The sequence below is a fragment of the Arachis ipaensis genome, chromosome B1 (assembly GCF_059453495.1).
Source record: "Arachis ipaensis isolate K30076 ecotype BB chromosome B1, ASM5945349v1, whole genome shotgun sequence".
NCBI classification, from domain to species: Eukaryota; Viridiplantae; Streptophyta; class Magnoliopsida; order Fabales; family Fabaceae; genus Arachis; species Arachis ipaensis.
This window is the reverse complement of record NC_142436.1, coordinates 37,414,588-37,440,109: the sequence shown is the minus strand read 5'-3', so window position 1 is coordinate 37,440,109 and position 25,522 is coordinate 37,414,588. Positions and strand designations below refer to the sequence as shown.

Genomic DNA, 25,522 nt, shown 5'->3' with positions numbered 1-25,522 from the left:
AAAATAGTACACCGACAAGCTATTCAACACAAATTTAATAAGGACTAACTTGCCCGCTTTATTGAGCACTTTTGTCTTCCACAAGCTAAGCTTCTCCTTAACTTTATCTTCTAACTCACGTTGGGTTTGCTCCTGAAAGAAATGCCAAGATATCTGATTGGAAGGTTAGCTTCCTTACATCCTAATAAGTTGCACATATTGTAAGTTCACGGCTGTTCACAATTTATTGGGATCAAACTAGACTTATTGAAGTTGATACTTAACCCCGACATCACCTCAAAACACCTTAGCAACCTCGCATAGTTTCTGATGGTCTCCTCCTCCGATGGACAGAATAATATAGTGTCATCTGCAAACTGGAGATATGACAACTCTATGTTATCCTTGCCAACTAGCAAAAGAAATACGTCTATTTCTGGCTACCTCCCCTACCATCATATGTAGAACATCAACAATAAGAACAAATAAAAATGGAGACAGTGGATCATCTTGTCTCAAACCCTCTCCATCTTAAATAGTTTAGTTGGTAAGCTATTTATCAAAATCGACATAGAAGTTGTACTAACACACTCCTTCACCCATTTCCTTCACCTCCAACCAAAGCCCATCTTCTGTAACACAATATCCACGAAACTCCATTTTACCCGGTCATACACCTTCTGAAAGTTTAATTTAATGATCGCCGCTTTCTTCTTCCTCATCTTTAACCATTGCATTGTTTCACATGCAATAAGTACCCCCATCATGTATTTTTTGACCCTTCACAAATGCACTCTGAGTCTCCCCTACTAGACCTGGCATCAATGTTTTCATCCTTTGGACTATCACTTTACAGATTACTTTATATACCCAACCTAGCATGCTAATCGGTCAGAGGTCATTAATCTCCTTGGCACCGATGAACTTAGGTGCTAAGGCCACCCACGTAATATTCGAATCAGAAGAAAACCTTGATGACCGAAAAAAAACTCCAGCACAACTGCCGTGAACTCTGCACCAATATCATTTCAGCACTTCTTAATGAAATTCATATTATACCCATCACTTCCTGGAGCCATAGATGATTCACAATCCCAAACCGCCTCTCTAACCTCCTCCATTGTCGGCATTCTCTCCAATGCTACAGACTCTTCTTCATCAATCTGATTTACCAAACCATCCCTAAATCCCACAACCGGTGATCTCTCCTGATGATACAAATCCTTATAAAACTCTCTAATAGCAATCCTCATCCGAGCTTGCTTTCTTATCAACCTTCCATTAATTACTAATGCATCAATACAATTATTCCTCCTTCTTGTCGACGCCATGTTATGGAAGTACCTAGTGTTTTTATCCATGTGTTTTGCATGCCTGGATCGCGACATTTGCTTTCAGTACATTTCTTTTCTCACATATCACTACTTGCAACAACTTACTAGAGCCTTCCTTCTAGCTTCTACTATACCATCATAAACTCCATTGCCAGCCATATCATCTATCTTCTTGATCTCCTCCTCAAAGCGCTGAATTTTCTTGTCCACGTCACCAAAATTGTCCTTATGCCATCTCCCCAAAGGCAACGTTAAAGCCTTCAGCTTCTTTGTGAACTGCAGCTCGCCTAGATTCCTCCATTTCTCCATGACCATTCTTAAAAGACCCTCATGTGTAAACCAAGAATCTAAGCTTCGAAAAGGTCATGGTCCACCTCTGAATTTAGAATCCTCAATTATAATTGCGCAGTGATCTAACAAACCTCTCAATCCACCTTTTAATCGAATCTTCGGGAACTCCTCAATCCATTCTACACTTAATAGAACTCTATCAATACAACTGCAAGAGTGGCCTCTGAACCATGTAAATTTTCGATCATTCAACGGTAAGTCCACTAACTGCATATTTTGGACCCAAGCCTTAAAATCTTCTGCCGAAGCTGTTAACCTGTCCTTACCTTTTCTCTCTTCAATCTATATAACCTCATTAAAGTCCCCCCATGTAACATATCGGAACTTGACATAACCCAGCTATAAAACTCAGTTCCTCTCACACAACCAGTTTTTTCACTCTAGTATGAGCACCATATACTAAACAAAAAGCACAATTAAACTCATTTTTTAATAGCACTCCTTCAACACATAACCATCTCTCTCCTTTGTAACAGTTATTCATTTTAGACAGCATGTCATTCCACATTAACAACAGACCCTCGGACGTGACTTCCGAACCTACAAACTCCCACCCTACAACATCACTCCCCTAAATACGTACTATATCAAACTTAATCACAACTTGCATCTTAGTTTCAATCAAACCAAACATATTCAGTTTTTGCTTCTTTTTCAGTTCTTTCACCACATTCAGTTTTCCAACACCCTGTAACTCCCTTACATTCCAAGAGCTAAAAATTATTTTAAAACTTTATTACACATCTTTTTCAGTTTTCTGGGTCTGCATCTTCATCCATTTTCTTTCTGCTTCGCCAATCTCCTCTTCTGAACTAGTGCTTCATTCTGATCTTGAAGAATTACCATGATATCATCTTCTTTGTTGTACTGCACTGCTCTTGAAGAATTACCATGATATCATTCTGAACTAGTGCCTCATTCTGATCCATGTCCTCCTATTTCAAGCATCTGCTCCTCCTGTTCCAAAGCCTATCCATCCCTATTTTCCACGGCAACCCCGATCTCGACATTGCCTCCATCAAGGCCCGCAACATTCAAGGTCATACAATCTACAGGTGCGTCTTCTCCATCCTTGACAAATCCAACTTGAAAGCCCGCAGTATTTTTTCCAAGCACTACACCACACACCTCCGCTTCCTCCTCAAGCCCACTGTCCTTAGAAGAATGCAGCCCCGCCATCGCTAGCAATAAATGGTTTTCATCTGTTGTCGTGGTCTCCATGGGAGGGCATCCCATCGGATGTAACTCCCCGACGTGTAAGAACCGTAATTAAAATCGACCGTTTAGATAATATAAAATAATAATTTAATCGTCTGGAATCGGTTCAAAAAATTAGACATCTTAATTTGAAAATATAAAGGTGAAATTTGAATTCAATCAATTTTTTTGGGTGGGAAAATTTATCTTTTATGAAAATTTTTTGTAAAAACGCGTACCAGCACTTAAGCCAGCAGTATTGGCTCTAGTTTGTCCGGTACTGCGTATTGAGAAAAATAAAATTTTGAAAATTGAATTTATTATTTTGGAAAGACAAAAATAATTTAGAATTAAAAATTGGGCACTAATCTTAAAGGTTTTTACCCAAAGTGGGCCAAACGGGCTAAAAACGCTAACGAGTTAGACCGGACCCAAGTTGGGCCCAAGCCCAACACATATACACCTTTTAATGAGTCTTTTTCAGCTCATAACATCCACACACACAAGAAACAGGCGCTGGTATAGAGAGAAGAGAGTAACCCCAACAAACATTATTCACCTTCTTCTTCTTTTGCCCATATCTTGAGCTACAGAGTTCCGATTAACGAGTCATTTGGGGTTACGCGAAGCTCTTGCCAAGCCATTCATTTCTAACTAAGATTTGTAGGTAAGAACTCAAAACTCGCACTCCAGTTTTCTGCCCTAACATTTTTTCATTTTTGAGTTTTGTTTTTGAGTAGATTTTTGTCTTTTGGTTGTTTGGGGGTAATCTAGCATTGAAATATTGTTGAATTTTGTCCCTGATCTCGTTGGATAAGTTAAATCTCTTTAAATCTTGTCATTTGATATTTTGGTTAGCCATAGTCTTGATTCTTGGTACGTTATATGTGTATAGCTTCATAGTTTGTGAGTTTTGGAAGTGGTGTTGGTGCTTGAGGCTTGTTGATCTTGTTGGAATCAAGCTTTGGGCGTTTGTGCTTTTTGGAGAATCGGCCAAGGTATGGTTTCGATTTTATTTATATAATATGTAATGTTTCTAGATACTTAGGCTAGTAGACCTTGGGATAGGATTGAAATTGGTTGATGACAATTGTTAAATTGATGTTGTGTGATGATGTTAAATGATGGTGATGATTTTGATGACTTATGATGAAAATTGTTGATGTTGAGGTTGGATTATTGTAATTATGAGACTTTATGATGAGGTATGATAAATGGTACTTATGAATAATGAGATTGTGTTAAAGTTACTAATATTAGAACCTTGATGTAGAAATTGTAGATTTTTGTTGATTTATATTGGAAAAGTCGAATGAAATAGGTTTCAAATGATGAAGGGAGTCAATTGGTAAGTGAGGAGACATAGGGATGTGATTGTGGGCCTTGTTCCGAGGGTTACCTGAAACTGTAGGCCGATCTCGGATGAGATTTTCTGTACTGGTCGGAGATGATGTGTCCAGCTGGCTGGTGGCGGCCGGAGCTGTTGTGTCCGACTTGTTGGACTGGCTGCACTTCTGATCCTTGGTCACCGGAGGATGGGGGGTACCTGTAAGAGACTCTGATGCTTAAGTTAGCACGGGTATTAAGCAGGTTTATTGTAGAATCAGAGTATGAGTTATACCTGGGTGCTCCAGTGTATTTATAGTAGTGTGGGCTGACCTTCTGATAAGATAAGTTAGTTATCTTATCTTATCTTATCTTATCTTGAGTGAAGTTAGCTTATCTTTAAGGGAATCACCTTTATCTCTATAGGCTTGGATTGCCTTTGGATGTGGGTCGTGTTCCTCTATTTGGGCCCTTTACTGGGCTTTCCTAGCAATTTGGCCGACCCCTTTGAGAAGAGGTCGGATAGCCTGACCTAAATAGGTCGGTCGCTTTATCATCGAACATCTCGGGTCGGACAGCTCGACCCAGGGTATGAACAGTGCCCCTGCTTGAGCTCGGTCTTCTTTTGTTTTGGGGGCGAGTCTGATGAGCGGATAATTCATACGCTTTTTGGCATTGTTTTTAGTATGTTTTTAGTAGGATCTAGTTACTTTTAGGGATGTTTTTATTAGTTTTTATGTTAAATTCAAATTTATGGACTTTACTATGAGTTTGTGTGTTTTTCTGTGATTTCAGGTATTTTCTGGCCGAAATTGAGGGACTTGAGCAAAAATCAGATTCAGAGGTTGAAGAAGGACTGCTGATGCTGTTGGATTCTGAACTCCCTGCACTCAAAGTGAATTTTCTGGAGCTACAGAACTCAAAATGGCGCTCTTTCAATTGCGTTGGAAAATAGACATCCAGCGCTTTCCAGAAATATATAATAGTCCATACTTTGGCCGAGTTTAGACGATGCAAAAGGGCGTTGAACGCCAGTTCTATGCTGCAGTCTGGAGTTAAACGCCAGAAACACGTCACGAACCAGAGTTGAACGCCAGAAACACGTTACAAACTGGCGTTCAACTCCAAGAATGACCTCTCCACGTGTAAACTTCAAGCTCAGCCCAAGCACACACCAAGTGGGCCCCGGAAGTGGATTTATGCATCAATTACTTACTTCTGTAAACCCTAGTAACTAGTTTAGTATAAAAAGGACTTTTTACTATTGTATTAATCATCTTATGATTTTTAGTTCATCTTGAGGATCATATTGATCACGTTTGGGGGCTGGCCATTCGGCCATGCCTGAACCTTTCACTTATGTATTTTTAACGGTAGAGTTTCTACACTCCATAGATTAAGGTGTGGAGCTCTGCTGTTCCTCACGAATTAATGCAAAGTACTACTGTTTCTCTATTCAATTCAACTTATTCCGCTTCTAAGATATTCATTCGCACTTCAATATGAATGTGATGAACGTGACAATCATCATCATTCCCCTACGAACGCGTGCCTGACAACTACTTCCGTTCTGCCTTAGATTGAATGAATATCTCTTGGATCTCTTAATCAGAATCTTCGTGGTATAAGCTAGATTGATGGCGGCATTCATGAGAGTCCGGAAAGTCTAAACCTTGTCTGTGGTATTCCGAGTAGGATTCAGGGATTGAATGACTGTGACGAACTTCAAACTCGCGAGTGCTGGGCGTAGTGACAGACGCAAAAGGATAGTAAATCCTATTCCAGTATGATCGAGAACCTCAGATGATTAGCCGTGCTGTGACAGATCATTTGGACCTTTTTCACAAGAGGATGGGATGTAGCCATTGACAATGGTGATGCCCTTACATAAAGTTTGCCATGGAAAAGAGTAGGACTGATTGGATGAAGACAGCAGGAAAGCAGAGGTTCAGAGGAATGAAAGCATCTCTATACACTTACTGAAATTCTCACCAATGAATTACATAAGTATTTCTATCTTTATTTTCTATTTATTTATTATTGCTATTCGAAAACTCCATAACTATTTGATATCTGCCTGACTGAGATTTACAAGATGACCATAGCTTGCTTCATACCAACAATCTCCGTGGGATCGACCCTTACTCACGTAAGGTTTTATTACTTGGACTACCCAGTGCACTTGCTGGTTAGTTGTGCGAAGTTGTGAAGTTATGTTTGGACCATGGTATGGTGCACCAGTTATTGGCGCCATTGCCAGGGAGAGAACAAACAACAAATTTTACAACCTAACCTGAGATCACAATTTCGCATACCAGAGTCCTTGACTTCGGTCCTTTCCTAATGAAGCCGAACTCAAGCATTTCGTCGATTCCTTTGTAGCGACTTTTGAATGTAGAACGTTTTCCTCTAAAAGCGCGCGCTTTTATATTAGTGCTTTGGGAACGTGTGAGGGTTTAATACTTTCATTAATTAGTATTAATTGCCCCATTTTCCTTTGGCTCTTTATTTTGATTTTCAAAAACCCAGAAACGGTTTCTCTTCTTCTCTCTTTTCGCAATTTCTTCCTTTGTTCTCTCACTTTCTGTCTTTCGCTCACATTTCTGCTTTTCTTGCGTTGCGGCGTCGCTAGGCGATTTTTCTGGGCAGCTTTCATTTTCACGTCTCCTTGAAGCTTCTTCCCTTTCTAGATTAGTTCCATTCGTATTTTCTTTTTCTTTTCATTGTTTTGGCTTTGTGATGAGGTTTTGCTTTTGCTTTAAAGAAAGTTTGGATCTTTCTGTTTTGTCGCGCCTAATTGTTGTTGAAATGTGTGTTCTAGGAGTTTCTTCATCTTCTGCATGATCCTTTTTGCCTTTCCTGTTGCTTGATGCTTTTTAGGGATTTTTGCATGTTCTGTTGTTTCTATCTGATACTAATACCCAGAAAATTTGCATCTTTTCCTCGCTTTGTTTGAATGATTGCTTTTTTGTCTGATTCTGAAAAAAGGTTGTGCCTTTGATGGTTTCCGTTTGGCGTGTTTGATGTTGTCGAAGCTTTTTTGCTGATAGACTGTAAAAAGATAGTGGTTTTGATGACTTTTTAAACTTTTATGCTTGCTGTTTGAAAATCTTCTTTTCTTGTTTGGGGGAAGCCGAGACGTAAGCTGTAGATTTTTCCAGAAACCTTGCTTTGTTACTGCCTCCAAAGGATGCCCCAGGACTTTGGTTTGAGTCTTGGGTTTTTCCTTTTCTGTTTGTTCTTCTGTATCCTATTGGTCGAGTTTTTTCGCCCTTTGCCCGAGATGCTTTTTAGTAATCTAATCTTCTTTTCTTATTGTAGGATTAGTTTGCCTCATGTCTTCTCGCAATAACATTGTAGAGATGTCTTCCAGAGTTCCCGAGGGGATGTCCGATTGGCTAGACTCCCTTGTCTTGATGTGTGTTTCTGTTGTGGATAATGAATTTTTCATAGAGCTGAGGAAGCGTCATAGGATTTGTGGAAACAGTGCCTGGGAGAGGGATTATGAGCTTGTTGCTCCTGATTCTGATGAGAGGGTTTGTTTTCCGACTTCCATCGAGGGGGAGCGTCCCTTCTTCTATGCCTACAAATATTTCTTCAGTCAACTGGACATTATGTTTCCTTTTACTGCTTTTAAGACCGACCTATTGTGGTCGTGTAATATTGCCCCGTCCCAGCTTCACCCGAATTCCTGGGGTTTTATCAAAATTTTTCAGCTACTTTGCCAATAGTTAGGTGTAACACCTTCTCAGGCTCTCTTCCTTTACCTGTTTCTTTCCGCCAAGCCTGGTGGCTCTTCGAAAAAGAAAGCTTCCTGGGTTTCCTTCAGGTCTGCCCAGGGCCATAAAGTGTTTGCTATGTATGATGAGTCCTTTAAGGATTTCAAGAATTACTTCTTTAAAGTTCGTGCTGTCGAGGAGGCCCGCCCTTTTTTTCTTGATAAAAATGATGAGCCTTCTTTCCCTCTAGAGTGGCAGAAGGAGGTGAGAGTGTCTCGCTATTCCTGGGATATGCTTGACGATGTTGAGCGTGCCTTTGTTGTTGTTCTTGAAGATTTATAGGGAGCACCACCCCATCTTGATACAAAAAGGTTTTTGAATGACCCATCCCTGGTCCGGGCTGTTTTGGGTATTTGCCTGACTTGTTTCTATACTTGTTTCTTAGTTTGGCTTCCTCATCTTGTGATTGTAACCATTTATTATGGCTAATTTTGTGTTTGCAGAGATGTCAAAAAATAATGAATCCATGAAGGCCTTCAAAAGGGCAAAGAAGGCGACTGCTGCTCAGAACATCTTGGCCAAGGCGGCCGGGGAGGGATCTTCCCAAGTGCAAGTAAAGCCACCTGTGTCGAGTTCTCCTGGACCGAGGAAGGTGATCCCTACTCCTCGGGTTCGTCTGGCTGACCCTCCACCGACTTCTGCCTCTAGTTCTGGTGCTCCTCCCAACAAGAAAAAAAATAGATGAGCCTTTCAACCTTGATGCTCCTGACTTTAATGTAATTGAATTTGTGGATCAACAAATCGGTCCCTACGGTGCCCTTCCTATGGATGATGTGTCGCTCCTTCGCCATCTGGACTTTATAACTCGAAGTAGTGTTAGAATGGCGTATATGGGGGCTGCTCTGTACCGGACTGCTCAAAATCTTCCTCTTCACGCCACCAAAGCCTTTATGGAGGAGGCTAAACAGGAGTTTGATCGGATGAAAGGCCTGAAGGAGGAGCTTGAAGTAAAGGTAGCCAAGTTGGAGAAGGATCTGGAGAACGAGAAGGCGAGTTCACTGATGAGCGGATATTTTATACGCTTTTTGGGGTTAATTTCATATAGTTTTTAGTATATTCCAGTTAGTTTTTAGTTTATTTCCATTAGTTTTTAGGAAAAATTCATATTTCTGGACTTTACTATGAGTTGTGTGTTTTTCTATAATTTCAGGTATTTTTCTGGCTGAAATTGAGGGAGCTGAGCAAAAATCTGATTCAGGCTGAAAAAGGACTGCTGATGTTGTTGGATTCTGACCTCCCTGCACTCAAAGTGGATTTTCTGGGGCTACAGAACTCGAAATGGCGCGCTTTCAATTGCGTTGGAAAATAGACATCCAGGGCTTTCCAGCAATATATAATAGTCCATACTTTGCTCAAGGATAGATGACGTAAACTGGCGTTCAACGCCAGTTCTCTGCCCAATTCTGGCGTCCAGCGTCAGAAAAGGATTAAAAGTTGGAGTTCAACGCCAGAAATGGATCCAAACCTGGCGTTGAACGCCCAAAACAGTCTTATGCACGTGAATTATTTAAGTCTCAGCCCCAGCACACACCAAGTGGGCCCCAGAAGTGGATCTCTGCACCATCTGTCATAGTCTACTCACTTTTTGTAAACCTAGGCTACTAGTTTAGTATTTAAACAACTTTTAGAATATTATTTTGCATCTCATGACATTTTAGATCTGAACTTTATACTCTTTGACGGCATGAGTCTCTAAACTCCATTGTTGGGGGTGAGGAGCTCTGCTGTGTCTCGATGAATTAATGCAAGTATTTCTGTTTTCCATTCAAACATGCGTGTTCCTATCTAAGATATCCATTCGCGCCTAACTATGGAGAAGGTGATGATCAGTGACACTCATCACCTTCCTCAATCCATGAACGTGTGTCTGACAATCACCTCCATTCTACATCAGATGAATGAATATCTCTTAGATTCCTTAATCAGAATCTCCGTGGTATAAGCTAGATTGATGGCGGCATTCATGAGAATCCGGAAAGTCTAAACCTTGTCTGTGGTATTCCGAGTAGGATTCTGGGATTGGATGACTGTGACGAACTTCAAACTCACGAGTGCTGGGCGTAGTGACAGACGCAAAAGGATAGTAAATCCTATTCCGGTACAACTGAGAACCTGCAGATGATTAGCCGTGCGGTGACAGCGCACCTGGACCCTTTTCACTGGAAGGATGGATGGTAGCCATTGACAACGGTGATCCACCTACACACAGCTTGCCATAGAAGGACGTGCGTGCGTGAATCAGAAGACAGAGGAAAGCAGAGATTCAGAAGACAAAGCATCTCCAAAACTCCAACATATTCTCCATTACTGCATAATAAGTAACCTTTAACCCATACTCTCTTGTTTATTCGCAATTCAACTGATAAATAAAATTGACTTCCTGACTAAGAATTGCAAGATAACCATAGATTGCTTCAAACCAACAATCTCCGTGGGATTCGACCCTTACTCACATAAGGTATTACTTGGACGACCCAGTGCACTTGCTGGTTAGTGGTACGAGTTGTGAAAAGTGTGATTCACAATTCGTGCACCATTCACTTTCTCTGGCGGCTTCTGTAAGGCTGGCCGAGGACACGGCACTGAGGCATAAAGACAGCTATGTTACATCCTATCGGGAGGAAATGCGTCTGAAGGCGGAGTTGGAGAACGCCCGAGCTGATTACTCTGAGCTCCAGGGTCATTTTGTTGGCAGCGTAACTGCTGCTTATGAAAACCTGAAAGAGCAAGTTCGGATTATTGCTCCCGAGGCCGACCTTACTCTCTTCAGCTTGGATAATGTTGTCAGGGATGGTAAGATTGTCCTTGATGCCGAGAATGATGATGATGTCGATCCCCTCCCTGTGTCTTCTGCCAAGGTGTCAGCTCCTGCTGTTCCTCCTGCCCAGGTCGGCCCTCCCGCTTCTGATCCTGACTGCCAGATCTTAAACTGGGACGATGGTACTGTGGATGCTGTTCCTCTCCAGGCTCGCCCTCCCTCTCCTCAGACTGATGCTGCTGAAAAGTCTTCTAATATTTAGCTGATTTATTTTGGATATTTATGTAGTTGCCGGCTTGTGGGCTTTAAAACTCTTTATTTCGTGGTTGGTCTATTTTGCTGACACTCTTTCTGGTTGCTTGTTTAGCAACCCATTATTTTGAAAAACACAACGAGTATCTTCTAAGCTTTTGGGTCTAACCCTGAAGCTTTGTTATCTTATGTCATGCTTGCTTTCGCCTGTCTTAGCTTTTATATGTTTCGAGAATGTTGAAGCCTTGTTGCTCAGCCTCTTTGAACTGCTTTGTACTTGGAGGTCGTAGATGCATGGATCCAATTAGCAATCCATGACCGACTTTTTTGTCCTTTTCCAAGTAGTTGACCGACGTTGTCATGTCGATCTTTTCTCGGTTATTTTTAGTAATCTTCTTTTTTGGACCTTGGTCAGGTCTCTTTCAGAGATTACTTTTATAACTTGTCTGTTGTAGGAAACCGACTTTGTTATGTCGATCTCTTCTAAGTTATTTTTGTAATCCTCTTTCTTAGATCTTTGTCAGATCTCTTTCAGGGATTACTTTTATAACTTGTTTGTTGTAGGAGACTGACTTCATTATGTCGATCTCTTCTAAGTTATTTTTGTAATCCTCTTTCTTGGATCTTTGTCATATCTTTTTCAAGGATTACTTTTATAACTTGTTTGTAGGAGGTCGACTTCTTTGCGTCGTCCTCTTTCTAAGTTATTTTTGTAGTCCTCTTTTTGGACCTTTGTCAGATCTCTTTCAGGGATTACTTTTATTACTTGTTTGTAGGAGGTCGACTTCTTTGCGTCGTCCTCTTTCTAAGTTATTTTTGTAGTCCTCTTTTTTGGACCTTTGTCAGGTCTCTTTCAGGGACTACTTTTATAACTTTTCATTTTGGGCTGACTTTGTCATGTCGGGCCCTTCTAAGTTAAAGTAATCCTCTTTAATAGGGTTGGCCAGACCTCTTTTAAGGGTTTACTTATAACTTGGGTTGACTTGGTCCGACTTCTTAACGTCGGCCAGTCTTTAAGTTATTATTTAGCAATCCATAAGACCTCGTCAGGTTCTTTTTCGGATCACTTTTGATAACTTCTTACATTATTCTGTGTTCATCTTTGCCGATTTGTAGAAGGTGGTTGCTATCTTTAGATCGTCTTTTAGGTGAATCGCGTTTTCACCTTTATCGGACGATTGTCTTTATCGTGATCGTGCAGTGAAATTGTTCTTCACTTTATGCCGATCTGTTGCTTTATAATCGGACAATGAATGCTTCAGATTAATTCGTCTTGGAAACTTGTAGAATATCTAAAATATATATTTTATTCAAAGGAAAGTGCAAATATATACATGTGGGAATTTTTCATCCCTTTAAGTCGGATAGTGTCTGAGTCTCGACTTGGTGCCTCATTAAAAAATCCTTTCAGAAAAAAGAGTGCATCCAATACTGAGATCTTTTACTTTTTCTAGCTGTAGTACCTTCTTAGGTTGGAGGCGTGCTGGTGCACGAAATTGTGATCCCTGGTAATGGCTCCAAAAATTTGGTGCTCTAATCTTAATTCATAATTTGTCACAACTTCGATACAACTAACCAGCAAGTGCACTGGGTCATCCAAGTAATAAAACCTTACGTGAGTAAGGGTCAATCCCACGGAGATTGTTGGTATGAAGCAAGCTATGGTCATCTTGTAAATCTTAGTCAGGTGGATATCAAATGGTTGTGGAGTTTTCGAATAATAATAATAAATAAACAGAAAATAAAGATAGAAATACTTATGCAAATCATTGGTGAGAATTTCAGATAAGCGTATAGAGATGCTTTCGTTCCTCTGAACCTCTGCTTTCCTGCTGTCTTCATCCAATCATTCCTACTCCTTTCCATGGCAAGCTTTATATAGGGCATCACCGTTGTCAATGGCTACATCCCATCCTCTCTGTGAAAAAGGTCCAAATGCTCTGTCACGGCACGGCTAATCTTCTGGAGGTTCTCGATCATACTGGAATAGGATTCACCCTCCTTTTGCATCTGTCACTACGCCCAGCACTCGCGAGTTTGAAGTTCGTCACAGCCATCCCTTCCCAGATCCTACTCGGAATACCACAGACAAGGTTTAGACTTTCTGGATCTCAGGAATGGCCATCCATGGGTTCTAACTTATACCACGAAGACACTAATAACTCGGACTCGGTCCCCTGTATTAGATATCCAAGAGATATCCATTCAATCTAAGGTAGAACGGAAGTGGTTGTCAGGCACGCGTTCATGGGGAAATGATGATGATTGTCACGATCATCACATTCATAGTGAAGTGCGAATGAATATCTTAGAAGCGGAATAAGTTGAATTGAATAGAAAAACAGTAGTACTTTGCATTAATCCTTGAGGAACAGCAGAGCTCCACACCTTAATCTATGGTATGTAGAAACTCTACCGTTGAAAATACATAAGTGAAAGGTTCAGGCATGGCCGAATGGCCAGCCCCCATGATCTAAGAACTAAACGTCCCAAGATGATCCGAAGATGTAAATACAATAGTAAAAAGTCCTATTTATACTAAACTAGTTACTAGGATTTACAGAAGTAAGTAATTGATGCATAAATCCACTTCCGGGGCCCACTTAGTGTGTGCTTAGGCTAAGCTTGAAGTTTACACGTGCAGAGGCTTCTTTTGGAGTTGAACGCCAAGTTGTAACGTGTTTTTGGCGTTCAACTCTGGTTCGTGACGTGTTTCTGGCGTTTAACTCCAGACTGCAGCGTAGAACTGGCGTTCAACGCCCTTTTGTGTCATCTAAAATCGGGCAAAGTATGGACTATTATATATTGCAGGAAAGCCCTGGATGTCTACTTTCCAACGCCGTTGAGAGCGTGCCATTTGAAGTTCTGTAGCTCCAGAAAATCCACTTTGAGTGCAGGGAGGTCAGAATCCAATAGCATCAGCAGTCCTTCTTCAACCTCTGAATCTGATTTTTGCTCAAGTCCCTCAATTTCAGCCAGAAAATACCTGAAATCACAGAAAAACACACAAACTTATAGTAAAGTCCAGAAATGTGTATTTAACATAAAAACTAATAAAAATATCCCTAAAAGTAACTAGATCCTACTAAAAACATACTAAAAATAATGCCAAAAAGCGTATAAATTATCCGCTCATCACAACACCAAACTTAAATTGTTGCTTGTCCCCAAGCAACTGAAAATCAAATAGGATAAAAAGAAGAGAATATACTATAAATTCCAAAATATCAATGAAACATAGCTCAAATCAGATGAGCGGGACTTGTAGCTTTTTGCCTCTTGAATAGTTTTGGCATCTCACTTTATCCATTGAAGTTCAGAATGATTGGCATCTATAGGAACTCAGAGTTCAGATAGTGTTATTGATTCTCCTAGTTCAGTATGTTGATTCTTGAATACAACTACTTTATGAGTCTTGGCCGTGGCCCTAAGCACTTTGTTTTCCAGTATTACCACCGGATACATAAATGCCACAGACACATAATTGGGTGAACCTTTTCAGATTGTGACTCAGCTTTGCTAAAGTCCCCAATTAGAGGTGTCCAGGGTTCTTAAGCACACTCTTCTTTTGCTTTGGACCTTGACTTTAACCGCTCAGTCTCAAGTTTTCACTTGACACCTTCACGCCACAAGCACATGGTTAGGGACAGCTTGGTTTAGCCGCTTAGGCCAGGATTTTATTCCTTTAGGTCCTCCTATCCACTGATGCTCAAAGCCTTGGGATCCTTTTTATTTACCCTTGCCTTTTGGTTTTAAGGGTTATTGGCTTTTTGCTCTTGCCTTTTGATTTTAAGAGCTTTTGGCTTTTTCTGCTTGCTTTTTTTTTCCTGCAAGCTTTGTATTCACTGCTTTTTCTTGCTTCAAGAATCATTTTTATGATTTTTCAGATTATCAAATAACATGTCTCCTTTTTCCTTATTCTTCAAGAGCCAATATATTTAACATTCATAAACAACAACTTCAAAAGACATATGCAATGTTCAAGCATTCATTCAGAAAACAAAAATTATTGTCACCACATCAAAATAATTAAACTAGTTTCAAGGATGAATTCGAAATCATGTACTTCTTGTTCTTTTGTAATTAAAATATTTTTCATTTAAGAGAGGTGATGGATTCATATTCACTACTTTAAGGCATAGACACTTAGACACTAATGATCATGTAATAAAGACACAAACATAGATAAACATTTTAACATAAGAAAACGAAAAATAGAAAATTTAAGAACAAGGAATGAGTCCACCTTAGTGATGGTGGCGTTTCCTTCTTGAGGAACCAATGATGTCCTTGAGCTCTTCTATGTCTCTTCCTTGTCTTTGTTGCTCCTCTCTCATTGCTCTTTGATCTTCTCTAATTTCATGGAGGGTGATGGAGTGCTCTTAGTACTCCATCCTTAGTTGTCCCCAATAATTGTGTGGAGGAAAATGTATCCCCTGAGTTATCTCAGGAATCTCTTGATTTGCAGTCAAATATTCTACCACTGAGCTATAGACCCTTGAGATGAATCACTCCATCTCCTATAACTCGGATGTGGAAGCTTTTGTCTTCTCTTTCCTCTTTCTAGAGGTTTCTCTGGCCTTAGGTGCCATCAATGGTTATGGAAAAACAAAAAAGCTATGCTTTTACCACACCAAACTTAGAATGTTGCTCGCCCTCGAGCAAAAGAAGAAAGAATAGAAGAAGAAGGAGAAGAAGATATGGAGGAGATGGAGGGATGTGTGTATTTGGCTATATGGGTGGGATTGGATGGGAAAGAGAGGATGAATATTGAGAAGAGGGAAGAATATGAGTGGAGGTAGGTGGGGATCTTGTGGGTTTTGGAGGGGAATTGGAGGTGATTGGTGAAGGGTTCTTGGGAAAGGGTGATATAGGATTATGAGGAGGTAATGTGTGGGGATCCTGTGGGGTCCACAGATGCTGAGATGATCCTGTGGGGTCCACAGATCCTGAGGTGTCAAGGATTTGCATCCCTGCACCAATTAGGCATGTAAAATGCCTTTGCATGCAATTCTGGCGTTTAAACGCCGAATTGATGCTTGTTCTGGGCGTTCAACGCCCAGATGCAGCATGTTTCTGGCATTAAACGCCAGTTCTATGCTTGTTTCTGGCGTTCAGCGCCAACTTTCCTCAGTGTGCATTTCTGGCGTCTGAACGCCAGGATGCTGCTTGTTTCTGGCGTTCAACGCCAGATCCATGCTCTGTTCTGGCGTTGAACGCCAGCCAGATGCTCCTTACTGGCGTTTAAACGCCAGTAAGCCCTTCCTCCAGGGTGTGATTTTTCTTCTACTATTTTTAATTCTGTTTTTAATTTTTCTATTTATTTTGTGACTCCACATGATCATGAACCTAATAAAACATGAAAGAACAATAAGAATGAAAATAAAATTAGATAGATAAAAATTGGGTTGCCTCCCAACAAGCGCTTCTTTAATGTCAATAGCTTGACAGTGGGCTCTCATGGAGCCACACAGGTGATCAGGTCAATTTTATAAACTCCCAACACCAAACTTAGAGTTTGGACATGGGAGTTTGATGAGCGGATAATTTATACGCTTTTTGGCATTGTTTTTAGTATGTTTTTAGTAGGATCTAGTTACTTTTAGGGATGTTTTCATTAGTTTTTATGTTAAATTCACATTTCTAGACTTTACTATGAGTTTGTGTGTTTTTCTGTGATTTCAGGTATTTTCTGGCTGAAATTGAGGGACTTGAGCAGAAATCAGATTCAGATGTTGAAGAAGGACTGCTGATGCTGTTGGATTCTGACCGCCCTGCACTCAAAGTGGATTTTCTGGAGCTACAGAACTCGAAATGGCGCGCTTCCAATTGCATTGGAAAGTAGACATCCAGGGCTTTCCAGCAATATATAATAGTCCATGCTTTGGCCAAGAATAGACGACGTAAACTGGCGTTCAACGCCAGCTTTCTACCCAAATCTGGCGTCCAGCGCCAGAAAAGGATCCAAAACCAGAGTTGAACGCCCAAACTGGCACAGAAACTGGCGTTCAACTCCAGAAATGGCCTCTGCACGTGCAACACTTAGGCTCAGCCCAAACACACACCAAGTGGGCCCAGGAAGTGGATTTATGCATCAATTACTTACTCATGTAAACCCTAGTAGCTAGTTTATTATAAATAGGACCTTTTACTATTGTATTAGGCATCTTTGGATTACCTTATGATCCTTTGATCACGTTTTAGGGGGCTGGCCATCTCGGCCATGCCTGGACCTTCACTTATGTATTTTCATACGGTAGAGTTTCTACACTCCATAGATTAAGGTGTGGAGCTCTGCTGTTCCTCAAAGATTAATGCAAAGTACTACTGTTTTCTATTCAATTCTTCTTATTTTGCTTCTAAGATATCCATTCGCACCCAAGAACGTGATGAAGGTGATGATTATGTGTGACGCTCATCATCCTTCCCCCTTATGAATGCGTGCCTGACAAACACTTCTGTTCTACATGAATTAAGCTAGAATGAGTATCTCTTAGATCTCCTAACCAGAATCTTCGTGGCGTACGCTAGAATGATGGCGGCATTCAAGAGAATCCGGAAGGTCTAAACCTTGTCTGTGGTATTCTGAGTAGGATTCAATGATTGAATGACTGTGACGAGCTTCAAACTCGCGATTGTTGGGCGTTAGTGACAGACACAAAAGGAGGGTGAATCCTATTCCAGCATGATCGAGAACCGACAGATGAATAGCCGTGCCGTGACAGGGTGCGTGAGCATATTATTCACTGAGAGGAGGGGATGTAGCCACTGACAACGGTGATGCCCTTGCATAAAGCCAGCCATGGAAAGGAGTAAGACTGATTGGATGAAGATAGCAGGAAAGCAGAGGTTCAGAGGAACGAAAGCATCTCCATTCGCTTATCTGAAATTCCTATCAATGAATTACATAAGTGTCTCTATCCCTATTTTATTATTTAAAATTCGAAAACCACATAATTATTTTATATCCGCCTGACTGAGATTTACAAGGTGACCATAGCTTGCTTCATACCAACAATCTCCGTGGGATTCCACCCTTACTCACGTAAGGTATTACTTGGACGACCCAGTGCACTTGCTGGTTAGTTGTATCGAAGTTGTGACAGACTGTAAAACTAGATCAGAGTATCTGGCCTAAGAAGCCATTACCAGAGATCACAATTTTGTGCACCAAGTTTTTGGCGCCGTTGCCGGGGATTGTTTGAGTTTGGACAACTGACGGTTCATCCTGTTGCTCAGATTAGGTACTTTTCTTTTTTTATTTTCAAAAATTTTTCAAAAATATTTCAAAATTTTCTCATCTGTTTTTGAAAAAAAAAATAAAAAATAAAAATAAAAATGTTTTCAAAAATATATTTTTCTTCAGAATTTTTAAGAATGAATTCTAGTGTTTCATGGTGATTTGTTGAATCCTGGCTGGCTGTAAGCCATGTCTAATTTTTGAACTGGGATTTCAACTTACCATCACAAATGAAGAGATTCTCACACACTTAGTTGCTCTATACATGAAAAGTATCCATATCTGCTGAAGCTTGGCTGGCCATTGGCCATGTCTAGTGTTTTGGACTGGAGCTTTCTTTGAAAGCTTGGCTGGCTAGTGAGCCATGTCTAATTCCTGGACTGAAGCTTTAGACTAACATGGCAAGATTCCTGGAATTCATATTAAAAATTTTTGGAATCCTTATTTTTCCTTTTAATATGCGAAAAATATAAAATAAAAATCCAAAAAAATTAGAAAATCATGAAAATAAAAAAATATTTTGTGTTTCTTGTTTGAGTCTTGAGTCATATCATAAGTTTGGTGTCACTTGCATATGCATCCTGCATTTTTTGAAAATATCATGCATTCATAGTGTTCTTCATGATCTTCAAGTTGTTCTTGGTAAGTCTTCTTGTTTGATCTTGATGATTTTTTGTTTTGTGTCTTTTCATGTTTATCATATGCATTCTTGAATTCTTAGTGTCTAAGCATTAAAGAATTCTAAGTTTGGTGTCTTGCATGTTTTCTTTGCATTAAAAATTTTTCAAAAATATGTTCTTGATGTTCATCATGACATTCAAAGTGTTCTTGGTGTTCATCTTGACATTCATAGCATTCTTGCATGCATCACATGTTTTGATCTAAAAATTTCATGCACTGCATTTTTTTTTATGTTTTTCTCTCTCATCATAAAAATTCAAAAATCAAAAAAATATCTTTCCCTTTTTCTCTCATCAAATTCGAAAATTTGGATTGACTTTTTCAAAAATTTTTAAAATCAAATTGTTTCTCATGAGTCAAATCAAATTTTCAATTTGAAAATCTTATCTTTTTCAAAATCTTTTTCAAAAATCAAATCTTTTTCAAAATTCTTAGTTATTTTCGAAAATTCCAAAAATATTTTTCAAAAATCTTTTTCTTATTTTTATATCAAATTTTCGAAAATAACATAATCAATTAATGTTTTGATTCAAAAATTTGAAGTTTGTTACTTGCTTGTTAAGAAAGATTCAAACTTTGAGTTCTAGAATCGTATCTTGTGATTTCTTATGAATCAGGTCATTAATTGAGATTTTAAAAAATCAAATATTTTTCAAAAACTAATTTCTATCATATCTTTTCAAAAATATCTTCTTATCTTATCTTTTTCAAAAATTTGATTTCAAAATATCTTCTCTAACTTCCTAACTTCCTATCTTTTCAAAATTTGTTTCAACTAACTAACTAACTTTTTGTTTGTTTCTTAACTTTTTCAAAACTACCTAACTAACTCTCTCTCACTAATTTTCGAAAATATCTCCCCTCTTTTTCAAAAATTTCTTTTTAATTAACTAATTATTTTTATTTTTTATTTTTGATTTCAAAAATTTTCGAAAATTACTAACATTTTTTCAAAAAACTATTTTTCAAAAATCACTAACTCTTTTTCAAAATAATTTTCGAAAATTATCCCTCCCCCATCTCATTCTATTTATTCATTCATATCCTAACATCTCATCTCACATCTCTTCCATTCGTACAGTTGTGTTTCTTCCTTTACATCACATTCTTTGTCTCCCCCTCTTTTCTTCCACTCACAAAGGGATCCCTATACTGTGGTATAAAGGATCTCTATTATTATTATTATTTTTCTGTGCCTTCTTCTTTGTCATATGAGCAGGAGCAAGGATCAAAACATTCTTGTGGAAGCAGATCCGGAACCTGAAAGGACTCTGAAGAGAAAATTAAGAGAAGCTAAAATACAACAATCCAGAGATAACCTTTCAGAAATTTTCGAACAGGCAGAGGAGATGGAAGCCGAAAATAATGATAATGTAAGGAAGATGCTTGGTGACTTTACTGCACCTAATTCCAGTTTACATGGAAGAAGCATCTCCATTCCTGCCATTGGAGCAAACAACTTTGAGCTGAAACCTCAATTAGTTTCTCTAATGCAGCAGAACTGCAAGTTTCATGGACTTCCATCTGAAGATCCTTTTCAGTTCTTAACTGAATTCTTGCAGATATGTGATACTGTTAAGACTAATGGAGTAGATCCTGAAGTCTACAGGCTCATGCTTTTTCCTTTTGCTGTAAGAGACAGAGCTAGATTATGGTTGGATTCTCAACCTAAAGACAGCCTAAACTCTTGGGATAAGCTGGTCACGGCTTTCTTAGCCAAGTACTTTCCTCCTCAAAAGCTGAGCAAGCTTAGAGCTGATGTTCAAACCTTCAGACAGAAAGAAGGTGAATCCCTCTATGAAGCTTGGGAAAGATACAAACAGTTGACCAAAAAGTGTCCTTCTGACATGCTTTCAGAATGGACCATCTTGGATATATTCTATGATGGTTTATCTGAGCTATCAAAGATGTCACTGGACACTTCTGCAGGTGGATCCATTCACCTAAAGAAAACGCCTGCAGAAGCTTAAGAACTCATTGACATGGTTGCTAATAACCAGTTCATGTACACTTCTGAAAGGAATCCTGTGAGTAATGGGACGCCTATGAAGAAGGGAGTTCTTGAAGTTGATACTCTGAATGCCATATTGGCACAGAATAAAATATTGACTCAGCAAGTCAATATGATCTCTCAGAGTTTGAATGGAATGCAAGCTGCATCCAACAATACTCAAGAGGCATCTTCTGAAGAAGAAGCCTATGATCCTGAGAACCTGTAATAGCAGAGGTAAAGTACTTAGGTGAACCTTATGGAAACACCTATAACTCAACATGGAGAAATCATCCAAATTTCTCATGGAAGGATCAAAAGCCTCAACAAGGCTTTAATAATGGTGGAAGAAATAGGTTTAACAATAATAAACCTTTTCCATCATCCACTCAGCAACAGACAGAGAACTCTGAACAAAATGCTTCTAATTTAGCAAATCTAGTCTCTGATCTGTCCAAGGCCACTGTAAGTTTCATGAATGAAACAAGCTCTTCCATTAGAAATCTGGAAGCACAAGTGGGCCAGCTGAGTAAAAGGATCACTGAAATCCCTCCTAGTACTCTCCCAAGCAATACAGAAGAGAACCCAAAAGGAGAGTGCAAGGCCATTGACATAAGCGCCATGGCCGAACCTGTGAGGAGAGGAGAGGACGTGAATCCCAAGGAGGAAGACCTCCTGGGACGTCCAGTGACCAATAAGGAGCTTCCCTCTGAGGAACCAAAGGACTCTGAGGCCCATCTAGAGACCATAGAGATCCCATTGAACCTCCTTATGCCCTTCATGAGCTCTGATGAGTATTCCTCTTCTGAAGAGAATGAGGATGTTACTGAAGAGCAAACTGCCAAGTTTCTTGGTGCAATCATGAAGCTAAATGCCAAATTATTTGGCATTGATGCTTGGGAAGTTGAACCTCCCTTGTTCATCAATGAACTAAGTGATCTGGATCAACTGACATTGCCTCAGAAGAGACAGGATCCTGGAAAGTTCATAATACCCTGTACCATAGGCACCATGATCTTTAAGGCTCTATGTGACCTTGGTTCAGGAATAAACCTCATGCCCCTCTCTGTAATAGAGAAACTGAGAATCTATGGGGTGCAAGCTGCTAAAATCTCACTAGAGATGGCAGAGAGCTCAAGAAAACAGGCTTATGGACAAGTAGAAGATGTATTAGTAAAGGTTGAGGGCCTTCACATACCTACTGATTTCATAGTCCTGGATACTGGAAAGGGAGAGGATGAATCCATCATCCTAGGAAGACCTTTCCTGGCCACTGCAAGAGCTGTAATTGATGTTGACAGAGGTGAAATAGTCCTTCAATGGGATGAGGACTCCCTTGTGTTTAAAACTCAAGGATCCCCCTCTGCAACCATGAAGAGGAAGCATGAAAAGCTTCTCTCAAAGCAGAGTCAACCAGAGCCCCCACAGTCAAACTCTAAGTTTGGTGTTGGGAGGCCATAACCAAACTCTAAGTTTGGTGTTGAACTCCCATATCCAAACTCTAAGTTTGGTGTTGGAGAGTCTCAACAAAGCTCTGCACATCTGTGAGGCTCCATGAGAGCCCACTGTCAAGCTATTGACATTAAAGAAGCGCTTGTTGGGAGGCAACCCAATGTTTATCTAATTCTTATTTTTATTGTTTTTCATGTTTTCTTAGGGTCATGATCATGTGGAGTCACAAAATAAATATAAAAATTGAAAACGGAATCAAAAAAACAGCAGAAGAAAAATCACACCCTGAAGGAGCATCTGTCTGGCGTTCAGCGCCAGAACAGAGCATGGTTCTGGCGCTGAACGCCCAAAATGGGCAGCTTCTGGGCGCTGAACGCCAGAACAGGCATGGTTCTGGCGTTCAACGCCAGAAATGGCACACAAATGGGCGCTGAACGCCCAAAATGGCCACCAACCTGGCGCTGAACACCCAGAGTTGGGTACAAAGGCATTTTTACATGCCTAATGGGTGCAGGGATGTAAATACCTTGACACCTCAGGATCTGTGGACCCCACAGGATCCCCACCTACCTCCACTCACTTCTTCTCACCACTCTCTTTCACACAACCCCATAAACACTCTTCCCTAAAAATTCCTCACCAACCACCTCAATCTCTCTTCCCCACTAAACCTTCACCACTCACATCCACCCACTCTTCCCAATAAACCTACCTCATAAACTCCACCTACCTTCAAAATTCAAAACCAATTTCCCACCCAAACCCACCCATATGTCCGAACCAATACCCCCCTTCTTTCCCTATATAAAGACCTCCATTCTTCATCAAATTCACACAACACACCCCTCTACACTCCTCTTGGCCGAAACTACATCTCCCTTTCCCTCTCCATATTTCTTCTTCTTCTTCTTCTATTCTTTTGTTTATTGCTCGAGGGCGAGCAATATTCTAAGTTTGGTGTGGTAAAAGCATAAGCTTTTTGTTTTTCCATTACCATTGATGGCATCTAAGACCGGAGAATCCTCTAGAAGAGGGAAAGGGAAGATAAAAGCTTCCACATCCGAGTCATGGGAGATGGAAAGGTTCATCTCCAAAGCCCATCAAGACCACTTCTATGACGTTGTGGCCAAGAAGAAGGTGATCCCTGAGGTCCCTTTTAAACTCAAAAGAAATGAGTATCCGGAGATCCGACATGAAATTCAAAGAAGAGGTTGGGAAGTTCTAACAAATCCCATCCAACAAGTCGGCATCCTAATGGTTCAAGAGTTCTATGTCAATGCATGGATCACCAAGAATCATGATCAAAGTAAGAACCCGGATCCAAAGAACTATGTTATAATGGTTCGGGGGAAATACTTAGATTTTAGTCCGGAAAATGTGAGGTTGGCGTTCAACTTGCCATACATGGAAGAGAACGCACGCCCCTACACAAGGAGAGTCAACTTTGATCAAAGGTTGGACCAAGTCCTTATGGACATATGTGTAGAAGGAGCTCAATGGAAGATTGACTCCAAAGGCAAGCCGGTTCAACTAAGAAGATTGGACCTCAAGCCTATAGCTAGAGGATGGTTGGAGTTTATTCAATGCTCAATCATTCCCACTAGCAACCGGTCTGAAGTTACTATAGACCGGGCCATCATGATCCATAGCATCATGATTGGAGAAGAGGTGGAAGTTCATGAGATTATACCTCAAGAACTCTACAAGGTGGCTGACAAGTCCTCCACTATGGCAAGGTTAGCCTTCCCTCACCTCATTTGCCACCTATGCAATTCAGCTGGGATTGACATAGAGGGAGATATCCTCATTAAAGAGGACAAGCCCATCACTAAGAAAAAGATGGAGCAAGCTAGAGAGCCCAGCCATGGAGCTCAAGAGGCGCAAGAAGCTCATTTCCATGAGATCCCTGAGATGCCTCAAATGCACTTTCCTCCACAAAATTATTGGGAGCAAATCAACACCTCCCTAGGAGAATTGAGTTCCAATATGGGACAACTAAGGGTGGAACATCAAGAGCACTCCATCATGCTTCATAAAATAAGAGAAGATCAAAAAGCAATGAGGGAGGAGCAACAAAGACAATGAAGAGACATAGAAGAGCTCAAGGACATCATTAGTTCCTCAAGAAGGAAAAGCCACCATCACTAAGGTGGATTCATTCCTTGTTCTTCTTTCTTCTGTTTTTCGTTTTCTATGTGCTTATCTATGTTTGTGTCCCCATTACATGATCATTAGTAGTTGGTAACTTTGTCTTAAAGTTATGAATGTACTATGAATCCATCACCTCTCTTAAATGAAAAATGTTTTAATTCAAAAGAACAAGAAGTACATGAGTTTCGAATTTATCCTTGAACTTAGCTTAATCATATTGATGTGGTGACAATGCTTCTTGTTTTCTGAATGAATGCTTGAACAGTGCATATGTCTTTTGAAGTTGTTGTTTAAGAATGTTAAATATGTTGGCTCTTGAAAGAATGATGACTAGGAGACATGTTATTTGATAATCTGAAAAATAAAAAAAAAATGATTCTTGAAGCAAGAAAAAGCAGCAAAGAACAAAGCTTGCAGAAAAAAAAAAGTAGGCGAAAAAATAAATAAATAAATAGAAAGAAAAAGAAAAAGCAAGCAGAAAAAGCCAATAACCTTTAAAACCAAAAGGCAAGGGCAAATAAAAAGGATCCCAAGGCTTTGAGCATCAGTGGATAGGAGGGCCTAAAGGAATAAAATCCTGGTCTAAGCGGCTAAACTAAGCTGTCCCTAACCATGTGCTTGTGGCGTGTAGGTGTCAAGTGAAAACTTGAGACTGAGCGGTTAAAGTCAAGGTCCAAAGCAAAAAAAAAAAAAAAAGAGTGTGCTTAAGAACCCTGGACACCTCTAATTGGGGACGTTAGCAAAGCTGAGTCACAATCTGAAAAGGTTCACCCAATTATGTGTCTGTGGCATTTATGTATCCGGTGGTAATACTGGAAAACAAAGTGCTTAGGGCCACGGCCAAGACTCATAAAGAAGCTGTGTTCAAGAATCATCATACTGAACTAGGAGAATCAATAACACTATCTGAACTCTGAGTTCCTATAGAAGCCAATCATTCTGAACCTCAATGGATAAAGTGAGATGCCAAAACTATTCAAGAGGCAAAAAGCTATAAGTCCCGCTCATATGATTGAAGCTCTGTTTCATCGA

At 40.0% G+C, this 25,522-nt stretch overlaps 1 non-coding gene across 1 annotated transcript; it reads right to left on the bottom strand.

The window, feature by feature from the left end:
• Positions 1–20,642: 20,642 nt before the first annotated feature.
• Positions 20,643–20,750, bottom strand: LOC148576236 (small nucleolar RNA R71). Its single transcript, XR_015903202.1, has one exon. It is a non-coding gene; the product is annotated as a small nucleolar RNA R71 (small nucleolar RNA).
• Positions 20,751–25,522: the final 4,772 nt, after the last annotated feature.